Genomic DNA, 21,446 nt, shown 5'->3' on the forward strand with positions numbered 1-21,446 from the left:
CTTCACAGTCCTAGGAAGTAGGTACTTTATCCACTCTGCCATCTCAAAGACACTGCCACCCCATAGTCTTCTGGTCGTCCCTCAGTAGTAAAGGACAACAGCTGAGGGTTTACTTGAAAAAACAAAACCATTGCTTACTATTATATGAAATATTAACTTTTCACATTGAGACTTCAGGACTGGGATGATGAAATTTGTTAAGGAGATAAGAGGCTTAAAATCATTTTATTAATATTAATATTTAAGAAAAAAAGATGGTCCACAAATATATTTGATTTTTATAGGGCTCTCTGCAGCTATTTGGTTGTACAGGGACACCAGAAATAGTTATGGCACATGTAAAAATTTAGAAGACTACTCCTACTATTCCATACTCCACATTTGACTAATTGACTGGCTCAGCCTCAAGTCAGTTAAAACAATTTGAGATTATTGTTGTACCATCCCAGATTTGTTAAACCCTAATTCTAGCTCCCCTAAGGAGAAGGTTGTAAGGAGAAGAAACAGGTTGAAAAAGGTTGAGGATTTAATAAGAAAGGGAACCATCAAAGGGGAACAAAGACAATCAACTGAAGGAGGAGAAAAAATTATGTGAAGATGATATTAGTTTTTATGATAAAGTAAGTTAAATAGAGAAGATGAGGTAAAATTTTAGTGCGAAAGTAGAAAGAAAGCTGGGTGTACCTTTCATGGCATTAATAAGATTTTAAAGTGAAGAATGAAAATTCCAGAATTGAGGATATCTAAAAAGTAGTGATACAGCAGTTCTCTGGGACTAAATAGTAATTAATTAACTAGTATTGATTAGGTTCCTACTATGTGCCAAATACCGTGCCAAGCCCTGGAGATCCAAAGAAAAATGAAACAGTCCCTGTCCTCAAGGAGCTTATATCCCATCAGACCAAATAACGTGTGCACATATAAGTAAAATCAAAATACATACAAAGTAAGGACAATGCAATGAGGGGAGGAACCATTGCCAAAAGACCCCAAATCACTAAGTAGAACTGAACCAAGGACCCAAATTTCACTCTAAGCCTTCTTCTTTTTGTCATACCAGGATCCCATCCAAATGGAAAATGTTTTGGCTTCAAATATACATTTCTCTCTCACAGAAATATAACTAAGTAGGACACAGGAACTTAGTGAGTCTAGGTCCCAATTCAACTCAGTAGACATTAAGTGTCTGCTATATGGAAGATACTGAACATTATTTCATGGAAAAGTTTTGTGGAAATGTAATAAACTTAATGACATTGTGGATTGACTGTAAGTGACTAATGCTCTGTCCATAAGTCCTTGTGGAGAAGGGGCCCATGATCCCCACCACCACTAAGGCCAAACATCAGCCACAGCTCATTCCAGAAGAACTGCAAAGCCATCATCCAGGAGAAAAGGGGTACAATATCCCCACCATTGCTACCACCAAGTGGGAGCAAACTGCCAGCCTGACCAAAGCAGAAAGACCTCCTAAGGGAGAGAAAGGAGGTAGTGTGTGCTAGGTGAGACAAACCACTGTCATTACTTCCCCTTAGACTCTGATGGAGACAGCCCAGCACCTTGAGCCCCAAATCTCCACAAATAGTTCTTCCTCCTAGCCCAGGAACTCTGCTTCTAAATAGCCCCTTCCCCACACCTCCTCTGTACTCCAGGGAAACAATCCTTGTGGACATTAAAGTTGGTAACTGCCTTGTGCAAGTGCTTCAGCCTCAACCTTCTAGGCAGCCACAGCTTCTGAAGAACCAGAAAAAAACTCTTGTCACCAAATACAGACATACCTCAGAGATAGTGTGGGTTTGGTTCCAGACCAAGAGCTATAAAGTGAATATCACAATAAAGCAAGTGACATGAATTGTTTTGGTTTCCCAGTTCATATAAAAGTTTTTTTTTTACACTGTACTATAGTCTATTAACTGTGAAATAATATTGCAAAGTTAATGTATGTGTCTAAAAATATACATACCATAATTAACAACATTTTATTGCTAAAAATGTGTATACCATAATTTAAAATATTTTATTGCTAAAATGTACATATTGTAATTACAAATATTTTATTGCTAAAAATGTACATATCATAATTAAAAATATTTTATTGATAAAAAATGCTAACCATCTTCTGAGCCTTCAGTAAGCCATTATCTTTTTGCTGGTGGAGAGTCTTGCCTCTGTGTTAATGTCTGCAGACTGATGGGGTATGTGTATGTGTATGGGTGTGCGTGTGATTGCTCAAGGTGCCAGGGGCAATTTCTTAAAATAGGACAGCAATGAAATTTGCAGCGTCAACTGACTTTTCCTTTCACTTGAACACATAACATTGTAGGGTTATCAGCTGGCTTGATTTTAATATTATTGTGTCTCAGGTAATAGGGAGACCTAAGGAGAGGGAAAGAGATGAGGGAATGGCCAGTTATGGCAATGATCAGAACACATACAACACTTATTAGGTTTGCTGTCTAACATGGGTGTGGCTCATAGTGCCCCCAAACAATGATAATAGTAACATCAAAGATCACTGATCACAGATCGCCATAACAGATATAATAATAATTTGAAATATTGTGAGAATTACAAAAATGTGACAGAGATACAATATGAGCATATGCTGTTGGAAAAATGACGCTGATAGACCCTCTCAACATGGGGTTGGCACAGATCTTCAATTTGTAAAAAACAAAACCAAACCAAAAAAATCCCTACAACATTTGCAAAACACAATAAAGCCAAGAACAATAAAACAAGGGATGACTGTACTTGAGACTGTCAAATGACTTAGCATCAGAAAGCAGTTTGGTTTTATTAATAACACTGGATATCTGCTTTGCCATCACACTCATGGGACCTTCCCATCTAGGTTGCAGACAAAATCTAATATATACATATATAAAATATATATGTATACATATTATATACATATGTATATATATATACATATATGTATATATGTTGTCTCCCCTAATTAGAACGTGAGCTCCTTGAAAAATCATCTTGTTTTTCTATTCGTATCCTTAGTACTTAGATGACAAACATTTAGTAAGCACTGATAGGCATTATGCAAAATCAGGGTTACAAAGAGAGTAGGGAGCAGTTTCACTTGAACAATGAAGTCAAAATTCAGATTTGCAGAAAGTTAAGAAGAGAATGAGAGGGAAGGTAATAGAGACATGAGTTGTAGATGGCTTTCTCAAGGAGTTTAGCCACATTAGCCCTGAAAAGATAGTGCTATGTATATAGTAAACATTTAATAATTTTTTTTTTTTTTAGTCCTGCGACTTTTAATTAAGGGCTGTGGCTTCTTTAGCACCAACTAAACACAAAAAAATAGCCATTGATAACATGGAGTGTACAGTTGCAAAGAAGAAAAACTAGTCTGTAAGTCCTACCCTCCTTGGGAGAGTAGAATGGAAGTGGGGAGGGGTTGGAACAATCTAACCTTCATATCTCTAGGCATTCTGTTTCTAAAACTTATTATTTATTTCAAATTGCCCAAATATTTCCCTTAAATCCCAGGGGCTACCTTAAGCCTAGATAAACTCTCTCAAAGGATTTGAATGGATACCCTAAATATATCTAAGAGCCATGAGGTCTGGGCTGCTACTAGACTGAGGGAAAATGGGCCAGTAGGGTTCTTGTTTGAAGATAATAGCTAATATTTATATAGCACTTTACACTTTACAAAAATATGTATCTATAAGTATATATGTAAATATACACATATGTAATCTCACTTTTTTACACAACTCTATGAGATAGAAACTGTTATTATCTCCATTTTACAGTAGAAGAAACTGAGACACATTAAGCAATCTGCGCTTAAGTGACTTGACTTCCAGTATAAGAGTGCTGCACAAAGTAAAAAAAGGGGAGAAATTTTCTTCTTCTGAAAACATTTTCTTCTTCTGAAAACCTTCTGAAAAGGTTCAGAAGACTTAACATTTGGAACTAAGAAAAAAGGATGAAACTCTTCCAAAAGATGAGGGAACTCGATGTGCTAAAGAAACAGCTGTTTGTATTCTAAGAAATGATGATGCATACCCACAGGAGCTATCAGGTGTAAGATTATAGAATAATGGTCAGAAGAGAAAGAGACAAATAGTTGCAGTTGGTGACTCTGCTGAGGGTTATTGAAGCAGTTGTTTTTCAACCCAATAACAATAGAATGAGCTGCAGTCCCCTTGAGACATGTATCCAAGACATAACAGAAAACCTACCAAGACTTGTCTATGTGGATAACTACTACCCATGTCTGATGAGTCACACAGGCACAAATGATATTGTCAGAAGGAACGTAGAAAGTTTTGCTAAAGATTATAAAGTACTGGACAAAAAAAAAAAAATGAAGGTGCTAAAGGCATTGGTGGTATTTTGTTCATTATTGTCCGTCAAAGACAAGGGAGTCACAAAACAAAAGCAAATTTGGGAAGTAGTTTTATTGGATAAGATGGTGTCTATGAATGGTATTTGATTTCTCAACTATAGTTTAAAATATAGGAATGTCTGGTTCCTGGCCAGGGATGGAGTATACCTAACAAGGAATGATAACAGTATTTTTGCCTATTATCTTACAAAACTAGCTAAAAGAGCTTTAAAGTCAAAAGGAATGGAGAGAAAGAAAACTACATCCTAATACAGATACCACAGAGCAGAGGTTCTTAAACTGGCATCTGTGAACCTTAAAAATGATTTTGATAGCTATATTTTAATGTAATTGAGTTCCTTTATTTCATTCATTTAAAAGTATTATTCTGAAAAGTAGTCCATCACACACACACACACACACACACACACACACACACACACACGCACGGTTAAGAACCCCTGTCACATACAGTAGCTAGAGTATACTAAGGATATGCAATGTACTGATACCCAAGAGTTCTCAGGGGAAGGAAAATCCAAGAAAGGATAGAGTAATAAAACCATGGCCTCAGATATCTTTATGTGTATGCTGGAGGGAAATTCAGCAAGATAGTCTTGACCAATTTATTTCTTACCCCAACCAAGTTGGTGAATCACAGGAGGACAGATAATAGAACCAAGGTCTTAATGGGTTAAATGAAAGGCTAGCATGTGTCTATGCCCTGTTACTTCGGCATGAAATGTAAAGTTCTCTCTAACAATATTAGAGAGGTAGACTGATCAAAGAGTAGTGAGGCATTCCTCTAATTACCTGTAAAAGGCAAGTTTGTCAGTTCTGAGAGGAAGTAGCTTCAGGAAGACACAGCCTTGGAAATCTAGAGGAGAGTCACTAATCTGGCGTGATCCTGACTGTGGCTCCATGGTATTTCAATTGTTTCTTTCGGATTGCTTAAAGTATTTTCTCTTTGCCCTAGGAGTTCTGAATTTGGCTGTAGTGTTCCCAGGAGTTTTCATTTTGGGATCCCTTTCAGGTGGTGATCAGTGGATTATTTCCATTTTGATTTTACACTTTGGTTCTAGGATATTGGGGCAATTTTCCTTGATAATTTCTTGAAGTATACATCCAGGCTCTTTTTTTGATCATGACTTTTAGGTAATCCAATAATTCTTAAATTATCTTATCTTAATTTTCTAGATCATTTGTTTTTCTGATAAGCTATTTCACATTTTCTTGTGTTTTTCATTCTTAAAAGTTAAAATTTTGTTTTATTTTTTTTTTTAATATTTCATGGAGTCATTAGCTTCCAATTGCCCAATACTAATTTTTAAGGAATGATTTTCTTCCGTGAGTTTTGTACTTCTTTTTTTCCATTTGGCCTTTTCTGCATTTTTAAGGAGTTCTTTTCCTCAGTGAATTTTTGTGCCTCTTTGACCATTAGGCCAATTCTGTTGTTTAAGGGGCTATTTTCTTCAATATTTTTTGTACCTTCTTTACAAAATTGTTAGTTTTCCTCTCATAATTTTTTTGGTATCACTCTCATTTCTTTTCCCAATTTTTCTACCATTCTTATGTCTTTCTTTAACTCTTCAAGGAATTCATGTTGGGTTTGAGTCCAATTAGCACTTTTCTTTGAGGCCTTACTTGTAGCAGTTTTCACATTGTTGTCTTCTGGGTCTATGTTTTGGGCTTGCCTGCCATATAGTAGCTTTTTGTGGTCAAGTTATTTTTTGTTGTTGTTTGCTCAGTCTATTTTTCAAGTATGTTTTTTAACTTTGAGATTTATGTTAAGGTTGTACTCTGCTTACCTGAAGATGGGCAGGCAATGTCCCAAGTGCCAGACTTTTTGTGCTGCTGTTTTCACAACTAATTCTGGGATTATGCAAGTTTTTGGTGCCTCTAAGGTGATGTGATCCAGGGAAAGTATGGTCATTGTTCTCCTGATCTTCACTCTGGTCTTTATCCAGGAAGAGCCATTGTTCCCTTGCAGCTACAAGAATTACCATTCCTTTGTGCCCTGGAACTGCTACTCACAATTGTTTATGGGCAATAGAGTTGCCAATCAGCACCCAGTGCCAGCAAAGGGTCCCCTGTAATCTTTCTGATCAGTTGTCTGACCCCCTCCCTTTAACATTTCTGAACTAAGAGCTCCTGAAGTTGCTGCTGCTGTTGCTATTACTGTTGCAGCTGCCATCTAGGCCCATCACTGGTCCTGTGAGTATTGGGCTAGCCCCTACCCCTATTGTCATAGACTTCTCCATCCAATTTTTCAAGTTTTCTTAGTCTGGGAAAAGTGTCTGATGTTTTGCTGTCAATGAAGCTACAAAATTTGATTTGAGGAATTATTTTACAGTTGGTTGGAAGGGAATTTGGAAGAGTTTGGTTGGTTTGCTACCTGTACTCTACCATCTTGCCTCTGTCTCCACAAATTTGTTTTGAAAATTTTGTGAAGAAGAATGGTGGACAATTATTGACATCTCCTAAAGCAGAGAGAAACAGAATAGGATAAAACTAATTCAAAGAAACCTTGTCAAGAGGCTCAACTAAGCAAAGTCTTCCCAAGGGTATTTATGGATGAAAACAGAAGGAACACTAAAAATGAAAAAAATGGAAATGATTTGTAAAAGTTTATTGTAACAAACTCTTTTTTTTCTATTTAGTAAAGTGAAACCTCTACACTTGGACTCTGATAGGACCATGCCAGATGTGCTTATGGGGAATGTAAAAATGGCAGTAAGATGAGCAAAGACAGGAAAGGTAGCCATATTAGTCCAAGTGTATATAGGTTATTGTTGTTTTGTTCGTCCTTCATTTTCGAAGAGGATCATGACATCAGAGAAATAGTGACATGACTTGCACTTGACTTTTTTTCGAGTGAGGGAGGGCTGAGTCCAAGTGTATATAGAGGAAATCCTTGCCAAAGGCAGTTCCACTGTAAGGGCATTCAGGGACTGATATATAAGAAACCTGGTGGAAGGGAAGATACTAAATATCTGGATAAGATATTGGATTTTGCTAACACTAAAAAAAAAGATAATTGAGAGAATATTATTAGCTATCAACTATATGCCTACTCTTCCATCTATGCCAAATCATTGAGACTCATCTAATCACAAATCCAGTGCGTTTTGGATGAGTGTGTGACGTACACTCTTCTTTTTAAGACCTTCTTCAAATGGAGTAATGGTGAATAAGCAGGCTTTTGCAAGTGATGTGCAGCAATAGAATGTTTACAATTTCACAGTTGTTTTACTTTGTCACCCCCGTCCATCAAACCCTATTTTGAATCAAGATTCTTTCTTCTAATCTATTAGATTATCTATCCCTTCCAGCTTTGTGTTATTTATGAATTTTATTAACCCAGCATATGAATGAGACAAGGACAAGTATCAGTCTCATAGCTTGCTGTTAGATACTTCCCTTCAAATGTCCCTTAAATGGTGGTAGTTGTTCAATCAACCAGGAGTTTTCTTAACTGAACTATACTGTACATATCATATTTCATTATTTTGTTCATAAGGATATGATATGATGAAAAGTTTTGTCAAACACCCTAATGAAATCATGCCACTATCAATCTGTAGCATTCCTCTTTTCTCTATAGCACCCAGTCAAGTAAATGAAATTGGGTAACTTGATTTGATCTAATATAACCCATACATGCCCTTAGTGATCACCATGTTCTTTTATGCTTTCTCAGAAACATATCTCCAGATGGAAAATTACTAGGATATCTAATGCCAAAAAGATCAAGTGAGATCTCTGAAAACAAGGACCAGTTTCATGAGGTGGGGTTGTCAGTGCCATTCCTCTCATTTACCCTGAAGTCCTCCATCATAACAGAGCAATTCCATCTTTGGAGGGGAAAGGATGGGACATGCTGCCTAAGCCAAAGGCACCCACGGTACTTAGGAGGAGGACAGAGAAAGCGGAGGCTTTGTGAATGAGCAAAATACCTTCCAGAGGAGGCTCGGGTGCATGTCAGAACTTGCTGTCCAAACATCTCCTTCTCCCTCCCAGAATTCCCTCTCTCTGCTTGTCACCATTCTGCCTGCAGCACATTTAGAGTCAACTTCTGCCTCTTTAATAAGACCATTTGGATAAGAGACAAGCTTTTTCAGTCTCAGAGATAAAAATAAAAATGTCAGTGATCAGAATTTCCACATATGGTCTCGAATGATAGATGAAATTTAAAACTGGCAATTGGAAGGAGTCAGGCAAGGGGGGTAAAGAGGGACCAGGGCATAAGTGGGAGGTTTATTCTATTTTATTCCAAATCATAATGGACTGTCCAAAAACTTACCAAGTTCTTTCCTTTTTAAGGTCAGAGAAAGTTGTCTATGCTTTTGGTGTTTCTAACTAACCTGTTTAGATACATTTTACTCCCCTCCTTTAATAGGTTTTTCCCAAAATTACATGAAGGAGTCCTCTTCAGACCTTCCATCTGTTCTCAGGAATGCAGGGAATCTGGGTAACAATTACATTTGGGTGTCATCTGTTGAAGCTCCGGAAGGAAGGCCACACTTCTGGGCAGTGCACTGGGAGAGTTCTTTTCCTCCAGGATTCTGGTCCTTGTGGGGGAGGGGGAGAGACAAAGGACCACTGCCAAGGAAGGATGATTGAAGTCTTCAAACATTCAGTTGAATGATTTTTTTCTAGGCTAAGTCTCAAAATAACATGTTTTTGCAGAAGGAGCACTGAACAGTCAGGAGAAATGACTTCTGGTCCTGCCCCTGCTATCTGACTTTGGGAACAAGTCATTTCACAACCCTGGGCTTCCGTTACCTTATTGGACTAGATGACCAGTAAAAACTCAAAATTTATGATCCTTATGATCTCTAAATTCTAAAAATTCTGATATATGCTCTACTTTGAAGAGATTTGAATTATCTTCTGTTTTATTTACTTTGAAAAATAGTCTAGACAATATGTCTTGGGTGAGAGTCCAGGTGCGAAAAGGTCTCTCCAAAAAGTTGTTTCCAATGGTTGGGATCAACTAAGGGACACACCATATAAAAGTATCTATAAACACTGTTCCTAGACCAAGCATGTTTTCTATTTTTCTCCATAGTCTGTGTGAAAGAACAGTGAGTAGATTTACCAAAGTGGGTAGTCAGAGATGAGTTTCTGAGAGGTTGGGATCTGATGTTAAAACAACTATTGTAATTCTACTGGATTATCAGAAACTCTACAGTGTTGGAATAACATCTGACATGAACTATAAAGCAACCATCTTATCAATTCACAAGGATATTGATTTCTATAGGAAGAAATGAGGAAATTAATAACTTCATAAGAGAATGTGGAGACACCATAGAGTAATGGATTCTCCGAGAGAAATGGATCTCAGAAGTAATTTATTATAACCTATATATGAGTAGGAATCTTGTCCACAATATTTCTAACAAATGGTCATCAAGCTTCTATTTGAAGACCTCCATTGATGGTAAACTCACTAACTACTGAAAAAGAGCATGACACCGTTATGTTAAGAAGGATGTTCTATATGTTAGGAAGCTTTTCCTTACATCAAGTAAAAAGCTATCCTCTTTACAAATTTTACCCAATGCTTCTTATTCTGTTCTCTAGAACCAAAGAAAAAAGTCAAATGCCTCATCTACATGAAAACCCTTTAAATAATTAAAAACAATTAGAATCTCCCCTTACCAAGTTTTCTCTTCTCCAGACTAAAAATCTCCTAGTGCTTCAATTGATCCTCCTCTGACATAGTTCTGAGTCCTCTCCCCATCATATTCAAGTCCAGGCACTGAGCTAAGCATTGGAAATACAACTACATGCAGAAAGCCCCTGCTGTCAAGGAATTTACATTCTAATGGGGAAACACAACACACAAAAGGAAGCTAGAAAGGGAGGTAAGGAGATGAAACTGCCATGGGGAAAGGGATTGCAGAGAAATTCCAAAAGGAATCAGGAGCACAAGCTAGAAAACAATGGAAACCCAGGTGACCTGGGTATTTCTTAGGCATTTTCATTGAAACAGAGGTTCTGGGAGGAACTAGACAATCAGAAGGGAAGGTCCACAGGAATGCAGGGCACTTCCAACGTGTGGAGTTGAAAGTTCGAATGAGCTTGCAAGTGGAGAGGTTTTTGTAATGACCAGGTGGGGAGTCTGAAGTCATAGAATCATAAATTTAGAACTGAGACATTGCCTTAGAGGCTATTGAGTCCATCCCACCAGTTTTTAGATGAAGAAATAGGCCTAGAAAGATTAAGTGACTTGTCTGAGATCACATAGCTAGTAAGCATTAAAGCACTGTACCATTCAGCTCCTTTCTCTGTCCTTTCCAAAATGTGGTGTATATCCAAAGCTCCAGATGTGGCCTGATCAGGTTGGATTATAGCAGATTGATCACCTTCATTGTTTTGGACACTATTACTATAAACGCTAAAGCAGTTCAGAGTCACCACAGCTTTTTGGCCGCTATGTCAGAGTTGACTGATGTTGAACCTGTGGTTCCCTAAAGCCCTCAGATCTTTTCCAAGTAAACTGTTGCCTAAATATGGATTCATGATCCTATACTTCCATAATTCAGGTTTTTTACCTAAGTGTGGGATTTCATATTCATCTATTCAAAATAAAGTGATTGACTTTTAGGTAGTAGATTGGGAGCATTGTTCTGCCCTCCTGAGATCTCTTTGGGTTCTGATTCTCTCATCTGACATGTTAGCAATCCCTCTCAGCTTCACGTCACATTGAACTTCTATAATGTATTCCAGCTCCTGAAAAAATAACTTCTAGTCTGCTGAGAGTTGGTTATCATTATTATCATCATAAAACATGTAATAGTGCTTTTATTGCCAAACAGCTTTGCCATGTATGATCTCGTTGTATCTTCACAATAGCCCTGGGAAGAGGACAATGAAAATGTCATTACTTTTATTTTTAAAATATGCTATTTTTGGATAGTATCATAATTCTGATGATCTGCCCTTAGTAAAGCAAGATTACTAAGCTTTATATTATTTTAGGAATAGAGATGTTTATACTACGCCAATTGGTATGTTTCACATAGTCTTCTGAGAGACCACCCACTCCCACATATGAGAAAGTGGATAAAGGTTATTTAATAGATCATAAACTCATAGGATTTTTTAGTTAATAAAGGAATTTAGAGATCATCTACTCTAACCCCATAATTCTATAATTGAGAAAACTGAGGGCAGAGAGATTAAATGAATTGACCATCATTACAACGTGTAGCAAGTAGTCTGTATCCACTGATAACCAAAATACCTTCACTGAAATTAACTCATAACCTTGGTTCCACTCATGCATAATCAAACTGAAATGTAGAGTCACAGGGTCAAGTTCACAAAACCAACCAGAACTAAGACTAAAACCCTAATGTTATATCTTCCCAATAATACCTTTTAACACTAGCACACTATTTTTATCAATTAAACAGAATTTTATATTCCATTTTGGCACTTACTAATCATATGCCATCATGGACTGAAGCATTCTGAGACTAGTTTCTTCATCTGTAAAGTGGGCATAATAATATCTATCTCACAAGATTGTTGCAAGAAATTCATTTTATACACTTGATGGTGCTGTATAAATATGGAGAGGAATGTGTTACAGTAAAAAGTAGCTTTGGAGTCAGAAAGACCTAAAGTCAAGTCTTGCCTCTAACACATAGTAGCTACATGATCCTCAGCAAGTGGGTTAACTTTCAATGGCCCCAGTCAATTCTCTAAGACTATAAATGGCAAGGCTATGTTCTGAATTGATAGAAAGATTTTCCTCATAAACCTACACCAATGAAATCTCTACACCAATGAAATCACAAGTTCAATCCAAACACACATGTATAACTCATTACTATGAAACAATAATTGTAAGAATGATGTCATATTAAATAACAACATGTCGTATATAGTAACTATTATTATTTCATAGCAATGAATTCCAGGTAGTTCATTCACCTTAGGAGATAAATCTAATTTCACAAACTCAAAATAAGAGATGGGCAAAGGAATGCCTGTAAGTTATGATGAGTAACAAGCTGACCATGAGTTTAGAATACAACATGGTAGTTTAAAAAACTAAAGGGATAACTGGGAAGAAATAGAAGTTAAGGAGGAGATACTTTGCCTCGTCAGAGGCAGAGATACTGGGCTGGATGGAACAGAAATGAAATATAATACAGCAGTTCTGACATTTGTAAATAAAACCTTTTAGGCAAGTCTTCTATTATACTCAGGCATGGACGAATACCTTGTTAAATTCTGTATTCAGTTCTGAGATTGACATAATAGGCATTTTGGAGACAGTTCTGGGTGGGTTTTGAAAATGATGAAAGAGTTGAACCAGAAGTGGTGAGCTGGCCTCTAATTCTGGTTGCTGGGTAAGGTTGAGGCTCTCTTGATTTCTGGAGTTCTGAGCAGCAACAGAGCTAAAGCTGCTTAGGTGCCTACAGGAAGTCTGGCACCAATATGGTGAACCTCTGAGAGTCGAGAGTCACTATCCTGCCTAAGTAGGAGCAAAGACACTTAGATCAGAAAAACAGAACTTGCCTGAAGATAAGTAGTAGGATTGGCCTGTAAGTGATTGCTGGGCTTTTAGTCTCTATGAGATAAGGAGGCAATACATATATACATACATATATGTACAGACACATATACATGTGTACACACATACGTATACATATATATACACATATACATTGTGTGTATATGTGTGTGTGTATATACACACACACACACACACACACACACACACACATCTGATGCACACACTGAGGAGACTGAGACAACTCAAAAACCTGAAATCAGAGTTTAAAGTATTAAAGTATGTGACCAGGCACAAGGATTCTTAACCAATTTTCTGTGTCATTGGATCTGTTTGGCTGTCCAGTGAAGTCTTTGGATCTCTTTTCAGAATAATGTTTTTAAATGAACACAACAAAAAAACATAGAAGTAAAAACTTAATATTATTGCAATACAACTATCAATATTTTTTCCAAATTTATTAATTTATTTGCTTTCAATTTTCAACAATCACTTCCATAAGTTCCAAATTTTCTCCCCCTCTGACCTGCCTCCCTCCCCAGACAGCATGCATTCTTAAATGGGTTCTACACAGGCATTCCTATTAAACACATTTTCACATTAGTCATGTACAACCATCAACATTAAAAGAAAACAACAAGTTCATGAATTCCAGTCTGAAAATCTCTGTCTTAGAGTATGGTAGCCAGGTCTTCTCACTCTGGATATTGAGAGGCCCATGATCTCTAGTGTTGTGAATATACTGGGAGCATGTTCAAAGAACAGACAACTTAATTGGAAGAAACGGTTGTTACATGAAAGATTTAGTTTGTGGGCAGGGAAAAAATTCCTCCCAAAACAGGATGTATCAAATAGTCGAAACAAAGAAAGTCTTAGGATGCTTAATAGATAAGATGGATTCTCACTTGACTGAGGGAAAGCGGGTTCAGTCCCGCCTGATATCAGGAGGACTAGATGACCTCCCTAGGACCCTTCTAGTCCAGTGATACCCCAAAGTGACATCTTCCCTTACACAATATGTAACTGTGAGGGAAAGTCAGCATTTATGCTCATGCTCAGCACAGTACTGCTTTCTAGGAAGGAACATTTTGAAGCAGGGAGAACTACACATGTGATATAAATAAGCAAAATTGAAACTATAGATCAGCAACAAGAGACAGCTAGATGCTTGAGGGAAAGGGAGAAAGTCACCAAAGAGTAGTTTCACCTGGAATCACTAAGAAGGGAAAGGGCCCCTGAAGACAAGAGTCATGTATGTCACAATTTCACCCGCTGTTTTCTTTTTTGTCTTGTTACAGTTGTAAGGTTGATCAGGTTGTAATCATGTGGAAAAAAGAACAAAAGGAAGGGGAAAAAGAGAAAAATAAAAAAAGAAAAAATGTGTTTTTTATTATCCTTTTACTTAGGCTCTCCTAGGTCTTGGAAGTTAAGCAATAAGGTAGGAGGTCAGAATATGTTTGCTACAGGGGCCATTGGCCCATTGATCCCAGTGAGGTGAGGAGGGACACAGGGTGTGGTGGGATTGTGGGTGGCCTAGCTTAAAGTGGGTGGAGCTGAAACCAATTTTGTAGTCTAGTATAAAGTTTGGTAGGCCTAAATGCTCTTTGACCTACCCAGTCTTCTTTCATAACCAACATAAAAGAAATTCAGGCAACAATAGTGTTAAAATGACAACAATAATAACCAGGTAGGGGCTGAAACCACTCTCACTCAAAAAGCAACAGGAGAAACTCATTTGGAAACAATAGCCTCTAACTACTCAAGGAATCAAAAGCCAAAGCCATTGTAAGAATGAGGACTGAGGGGAGGCCAGCTGTTCCCCTGTGTGGGGGAGGCCTGAAGTTATTAAAAGCTACATGGCATACTTGGCTTTGGTGGTGAGGTTATGTCTCAGACTGTAGGAACCCTCTTCTCATCAGAGGAAGCAGACATCAGTGCTGGTCCCTGAATTTTTAATACAGTCCTAATTCAACCACATTTGTTTACTTCTTGGATTTGGGACTAAACTTGATTTGGTTTGGAATCATACCCTTACCTGTGGGTGCTTTGTCCAAACGAATATAAATTTTGATCACTGAAATCTGTCTTAGGGTTTATGGACTAGATTTTTTTCCTCTTTTCTATTTATTTATTCTATCATTAAAAAAAACAAAAAACACTGGGACAATTAGCTCTTTTGCCCTAATTAGTTTCATATGTGATTTCTTGAAATACAGCACTGGAAAAAAAGAAAAGAATTTAATAAACCTCACTGGGATTCAAATGGAGCTACCTGACCAGGCCTTTAGTTTAAGCCTGTCTCATTTGGTCATTGTTTGGGTTTAGTTGGTTCAGAGTAAGTGTAAATAGTAATTATTTCTGTTCTCAGAAATCCTGAAGGTCTTCTCCTCATTTTTTTAAATAAGGTAAAAGAGGCTATTCTTTGCCTCATTTTTTACTTAGAGTTAATCACTGAATGGGCGTTGCCTCAGTCAAGTTGAGACCTGGGAAAGATCTTAGCTTGAAAAGGCCAAGGTCTCCCATGACATCTAGGGCTATCTCTAGTCATCTTGATCTATATCTTGCTACTAGACCCAGATGACTCTGGAGGAGAAAGTGAGGGGGTGACTTAGCACAGCCGTCCCTCACTTAAATCCAATTCACTTGCAAGTCATGATGTGAACCACAACTCTACATATCCCCAAATATGAGCACAGTGCTTTGCACACGATGAGCACTTAATAAATGCTTCATTCGTTCATTCATCCATACTTTGGCAGACTATCTTCGTTAATTGCTGTAGTCAATAGAATAAAGACCATTTCATAGCTAACTTCATAATGAATTCCTCCAGGTTTAGCAAGATGAGTCCTTGGATCATAAGCATATGAGCCATCACTAAACTTAAATTCAAATCCATCCAGGTCGGTAGAAATTTCCCTAGCTTCTTCTCTATTCACATAGACGTCAAGAATCAGATTTATTACCAATCCTACAATTCCCTCATTTGCCACTCCTGTGCTTATCTTATTAGAAAAGTTTGAAATATTAATGAGTGATAGAACCCTCCAAAATGTATTTGAGTCCTAAAGAGGTTTATGTATAACCCTCAAGAAAGAAGCTCTTTTGGAATGTAGGATGGATATGGGAGATAACTTGGGAGCAGGAAGGCTTTTATGGATACCCAAGGACATAGCATGGAGAAAAAGGTACGTTAACATCATTATGAGAAAGCAAAGGATCATTTCACTGGAGAAATATATACACACAGAAAAAGTTGAGCGTCTATCTTTTTACACCTAATTCAATGTTGAGATCAATTTTGAGCACATCTGAGCATAATCATGTTTCATCAATGCTTGTCAGATTTTCTAAAATTGACTAAAGTAGTGTTTTCAAACTCAAAAATCCTTGCCAACCATGTATTGGCAGTCTTAAAATATGGTATTTGTAATATTGTATTTTTATTTGTTTTGTTGAATATTTATCAGTTACACTTTTATTTGGTTCCTGTGGCACTTAGTCCTTGGGCTAAGTGTTTGATACCTCTGATCTATATTGCACCTGGCAAATATCTGTCAAATCTGTTCTTGATGCTCTCCTAAGGACAGACTGTGAAAACACTTTGGCAGCTCATTCTGACATTTTCTGGTAGTTGGGGACGTAATTCTTTGCAACCAACCAGAATCTCTCCCAAAAGCTTACTTCTTGCTTAACTCTTGTGACTATAAAGAATAACTGGTCAGCATATTTCTTTTCTTTTCTTTCCCTTAATATACTTGAAGAAATTAATTCTCCTCCCTTATTGTCTTTCTCCTCTCAAAGTTCAATAAGAATTTTCTTTAAGGAAAAGCTCTTTTCTTTAAAAAAATTCATTACTGAACTGGACACCTTAAATTTCATGGTATTGTGTCCAGTCATTCTTTTTCTCACCCATACTATTCAATTTAGCTAAATTCAAGAAAAATTCAGTAAATATCTATTATGTGAAAGTCCCTGCCACAACAACAGCAACAAACAATCAGAATGGCTACAACAACAAGTTTTTATCTAGCATTTTAGGTTTGGAAAGCATTTTACAACACTCGATCTTAAAAACAACCCTGTGAGGTAAGTACTACTATTTTCCTCATTTTAAAGATCAAGATACTGAGGCTGAGAGAGGTGAAATGACTTGTCTAGGTCTGAGGTACAATTTAAACTCAAGTCTTCCAATGCCACATCTAACGTTCTATCCCCTGAGCCACTTCACTGCCTCAACAGCCTTTCCCTGCTTCCTCATCCTGTTATTTTTTTCTATGTCTCCCAATAAGTCCTGCATAGAAAACTTATCCAACATACTAGCAATCTTCTAACTTACCCAATACAGCACTTGGCTGATCTCCTACTCATGCTACATGATGGTGCCATTTTCTAGTTATATATGTCTTTGTTTCAACTTTTAATTTCAACTTCTTGGGTAAAGCTATTCTTGACCATCTGCTGTGCCTACTTATATCCACTATGTCTCTTTCCATTGCCCTTTAGGTGACCTATATGTCTAATTTTTCCAATATGTGGTTTTCATGATTTACAGCCATATAGCATCATCAGGAGCATATTCTTTCTTTATACATGCTGGGGCATCAAAAGCATGATTCTTTCCTCTTTCCTTCTTTTTCTGACCCCATTCTTCCTCCCTCCAAGGAGCCTCAATCAGTTGGCTTGCAAAATAAGATGATTTTTTTTCTCTGAAGGTTCTGGCCTTTTGTCAATGCCAAAAGTTATGCGAGTTGATGAGTTCCAAGACTTTCTTTTGAAATTCAACTTAACCTTCCCCCTCATATTTAAAAATTATTGTGTGACTTTCACCTTGGGTTGGCAAACCTAGATGCCTCCAGTAGATAGCAAAAGAGAGAGAGAGACTTAGCTGTTAGAGAAAGATATCCAAATGAGCAGTTCTGACTGTTTTTGCATTTAAAACTTGTAGCATGTCCTTTGTTCAAAATGGAACTCCCAGCTATAAATTTCAAGTATATTTCTCTGTCTATTTCACATCATTACCATCATTATTTAAGTCAAAAGCTTTTATTAAACACCCACACTCATCTCTGAGAGATCATTTTAGACCTACAAGGTCTTTAGCTTTGCTCCAGTAGCCAATCACTTAGATGTCTTACTGAGGCACTGGTAGCAATAAGACTCAGTAATCTTTGTTGTCAGCAAGACACAATCTTTGTTGTCCTCATTGTGAATGTGAAGGTAGAAATCTATCCATGTTTTCTTATGATTCTTGGCCAAGTTGTTCAATAAGTACTCCAAAAAAAGAACTGCCCAATAGAAAAGAAGAGGAAAATGGGTTGTGAATCCAGAATGAAACACTGAATGCTACACTGACATATAGAAAATGTTAAATAATGATGATGAAAAAAGCAGATATGGAAGAGAAATATAGTTCACATTTCTATAGCAGTTAATGTTTACAAAATGTTAGTAGAAAAAGCTATATATGTTTCTTAACTTAGAGAGAGCTAAGTGTTACAAAGCATACAGCACTGGCAATGAAATTAGGAAGTATTGAGTTCAAATCCAGCCTCAGATAGTTAATACCTCTGTTTGCTTAAGTTTCTTCAATTATAAAGTGGGTATATGAATAGCCCCTACCTCCCAGGGTTCTTATGAGGATCAAACGAGATCATATTTATAAAGTACCTAGTACAGTGTCTGGCACATAGTAGGTACTCAAAAAAAAGAAAAAAAGAAAAGAAAAAGCTTTATTCCCTTCCCTTTCCCAGGTAGGATGCAGGTTATCTGACCTTATCTGACCTCCCTTCCTAAGGCCAGGGAAGGGAATATAAAACAGGCCAAAATGGAAGAGGACTACATTTCCCATGACTCTGGGTCCCAAGAACAGGCCTAATTGAAATCCTCAGACTTCATTTCCTATGAAATTTTAAGCTTAGGAACAGGATGATTGTGTATGATCTCTGGTTGATATCAAGATATTTCTAAGGAGAAGCCCATATGCAGAGCCTGAAGGGGAATCATCCAAATCTGCAAAGAGAGAGTCTAAGAATGTGAGTTTTCAGTATGCTCCGTGACCCGCCTTGGAGCAAAGAGAGGAGAGACTACAGGGAGGTGGCAAGATGGAGGGAATGTGCCAACTTCTACTTCTTTGTGATTGAAGCTGACCTACCACAATCTGTCTACATGAACCACATTACAGACATAAACACATATATACACACAAACTCATACATACACAGACACCTGGAGGTACAAGTCACAAAGAAAATGGAGTTTTTTGTTTGTTTTTGCCAATACTCAGGTAGGAATTGGGAATGAGTTTGTGATGATTCAGGAATAATTGGTGAACTGTGTTTTCTATTTTGTCTCAGTTCAGTAAATATTCCAGTGTTCCTCTCTATACTGCCAGTACGGTGATAGCTGAATATCTATACTCCAGATATTCTCTATGTCTACCTGGGATAGGGTTCAAGTCAGAGAAGATAAGTCTAATGATCTTAAATACCTTTACACTGAGTCAATGAGAACCACATAAGCTACATTTGTGACAGCTTTGTCTGGGATGCTTATGGTATTTATGAAGTGTTGGTATAAGTCTAAGCCTACCTGAACGACTGGCATTGTGCTAGCAAGCTACATACAGCAAAAATTAATTCAGATATATATGAAGTTTTTGCTGTTGTTTCTTTCAGCACAATATTACTGGCAATACTGGCAAACAGTTCACACAATCCTATTGAATTCATATTACACAATTGTAATTTGAAGTGATTAATTTCCATGGCTACTCAAAGAACTAGTGTTCAGTGGTGAGAACAGACCACCTAAGAGACATATTAATTTGAGAAATGCTACCTATATTTAATGATAAGGATATTGAGAAAGTCCCACTCTTTGGAATCTTTAAGGAGATACAAGATACTGAACAAAGCAAATAGGAAGAAATATGAGCCAGGTGTTATACAATTTGAGCTGTCTGAAAAGATAAAATACTCCCAGATCCCCAAAGAGATCATTGGAAAAGATGGTTTTTGTAAACCAGTTATTAAACCTTTCACTACTGAAAATAATATTTTAAGCTTTCATGATAGGTGCAAGATGGTGACCCTATGTTGATGGTGATGTAAAAGGCTGGCTGAGGGGGTGAGATAACCTTCTTAACATCCACAGTCTCAATACCACAGCATCCAGCGACTGAGAAGCATCAGTAAAGAAAGATTGTCAGTCAGCCAGTCCACTTGCAAGGAGCTGGAGTTATTTTCATTTTCAAGGGGACATACTCATTCACCAAGAGAGAGAGAGGAATTCCTTGAGCTCAGACACTTAAGTGATACAAGAATGGAAGGGGATTGATGCAGAGTGCAGAAAAATGTAGTAGACAGAAAGTGACCTAACTTTGACTTCATACCATGGTGTTCTGAGGCTGGCTTATATAGGCTTATGACTGCTGGTTCTTAAATTTTCAGCATGAGTTCTTATTTCTTGGGAATTGGCAAATGTCACAAAGCAGGTCTTAACTTACTGTTTTGTTGATGGTCTAGACTTAAGAAAGGGATGGAGAAAATGTTAGCAACACAGATTAAACTTTAAAGTATATGTGTGTGTATGTATGTATGTATGTATGTATGTATGTATGTATGTATGTATGTATGTAAGTGATGTATGTGTTTTGGAGAGTTGGTTGTTAAACATTTACCAGTGCACTAGCAATCATATCCCTCTTGAAGAGGTACCACTCAGAGCACTCAAATATGTGCATTTATTGAATGCCTATTTTAGTGGTACTGAGATCTCATACATAGGGTCACCGTAAAAAGCTCTTCAATACTCTTCAACAAGTGAAGAAAAATCTTCCAACCTTGTGTTGAAGTTGAAGAGGTTGTTTCCAAAAGTGGAAATACTGACCCAAGTAATCAGTAGATTAGTTCTTGAGATGCTATTTTAGCTTTTATTAGTAAGAGCAGAAAAGACAAGACCCTCAGTTACTTAGAATTGATATTGTCAAATTAATGAAGGCAATGGACGTGAAGAGTTGTTTGATGAAACAAAACTTGACCCTGTGTAGCCCCAGGACAACTACTCAGACATAGACCATCAAGACCAAAAGAGAAATGGGTTCAGATCAATCAGATTGAAGAAAAATACCTTGGTCCAAGCCTATGGGAAGACAGCTCAATGGGCAGTCATGCCTCTCAAAGGTATAAAGACATTTGGAACCTGAGGTTAGGAAAGCATCTAAAAATTGACCCCCAAAAAGCAGAAAAAATGTTTTGGTATAATTATGGACTAGATGAAAAGATGTATGCTTGGTATACTTGAGATAAAAATGTGGAACTGGTTTCTCAGAAGTTGAATTCCACTGTATAGACACTGGGAAACAAAGACAGGTCATGAAAGGAAACCATCCCAGATCCTGAAGAATTTTACCCCAGTCTCACTAACTTTTCCTAGGCTCTTTCCATCTAGATTTATAGAATCCATGTATCACTAACAGTGGGGATTGAAGATGCAGAGTATTATGCTGCACTAGATAATTCCAAGTGACAGTCATATTCCTATAAATTTATG

This window comes from Notamacropus eugenii, chromosome 3 (assembly GCF_028372415.1).
Source record: "Notamacropus eugenii isolate mMacEug1 chromosome 3, mMacEug1.pri_v2, whole genome shotgun sequence".
Taxonomy (NCBI): domain Eukaryota; kingdom Metazoa; phylum Chordata; class Mammalia; order Diprotodontia; family Macropodidae; genus Notamacropus; species Notamacropus eugenii.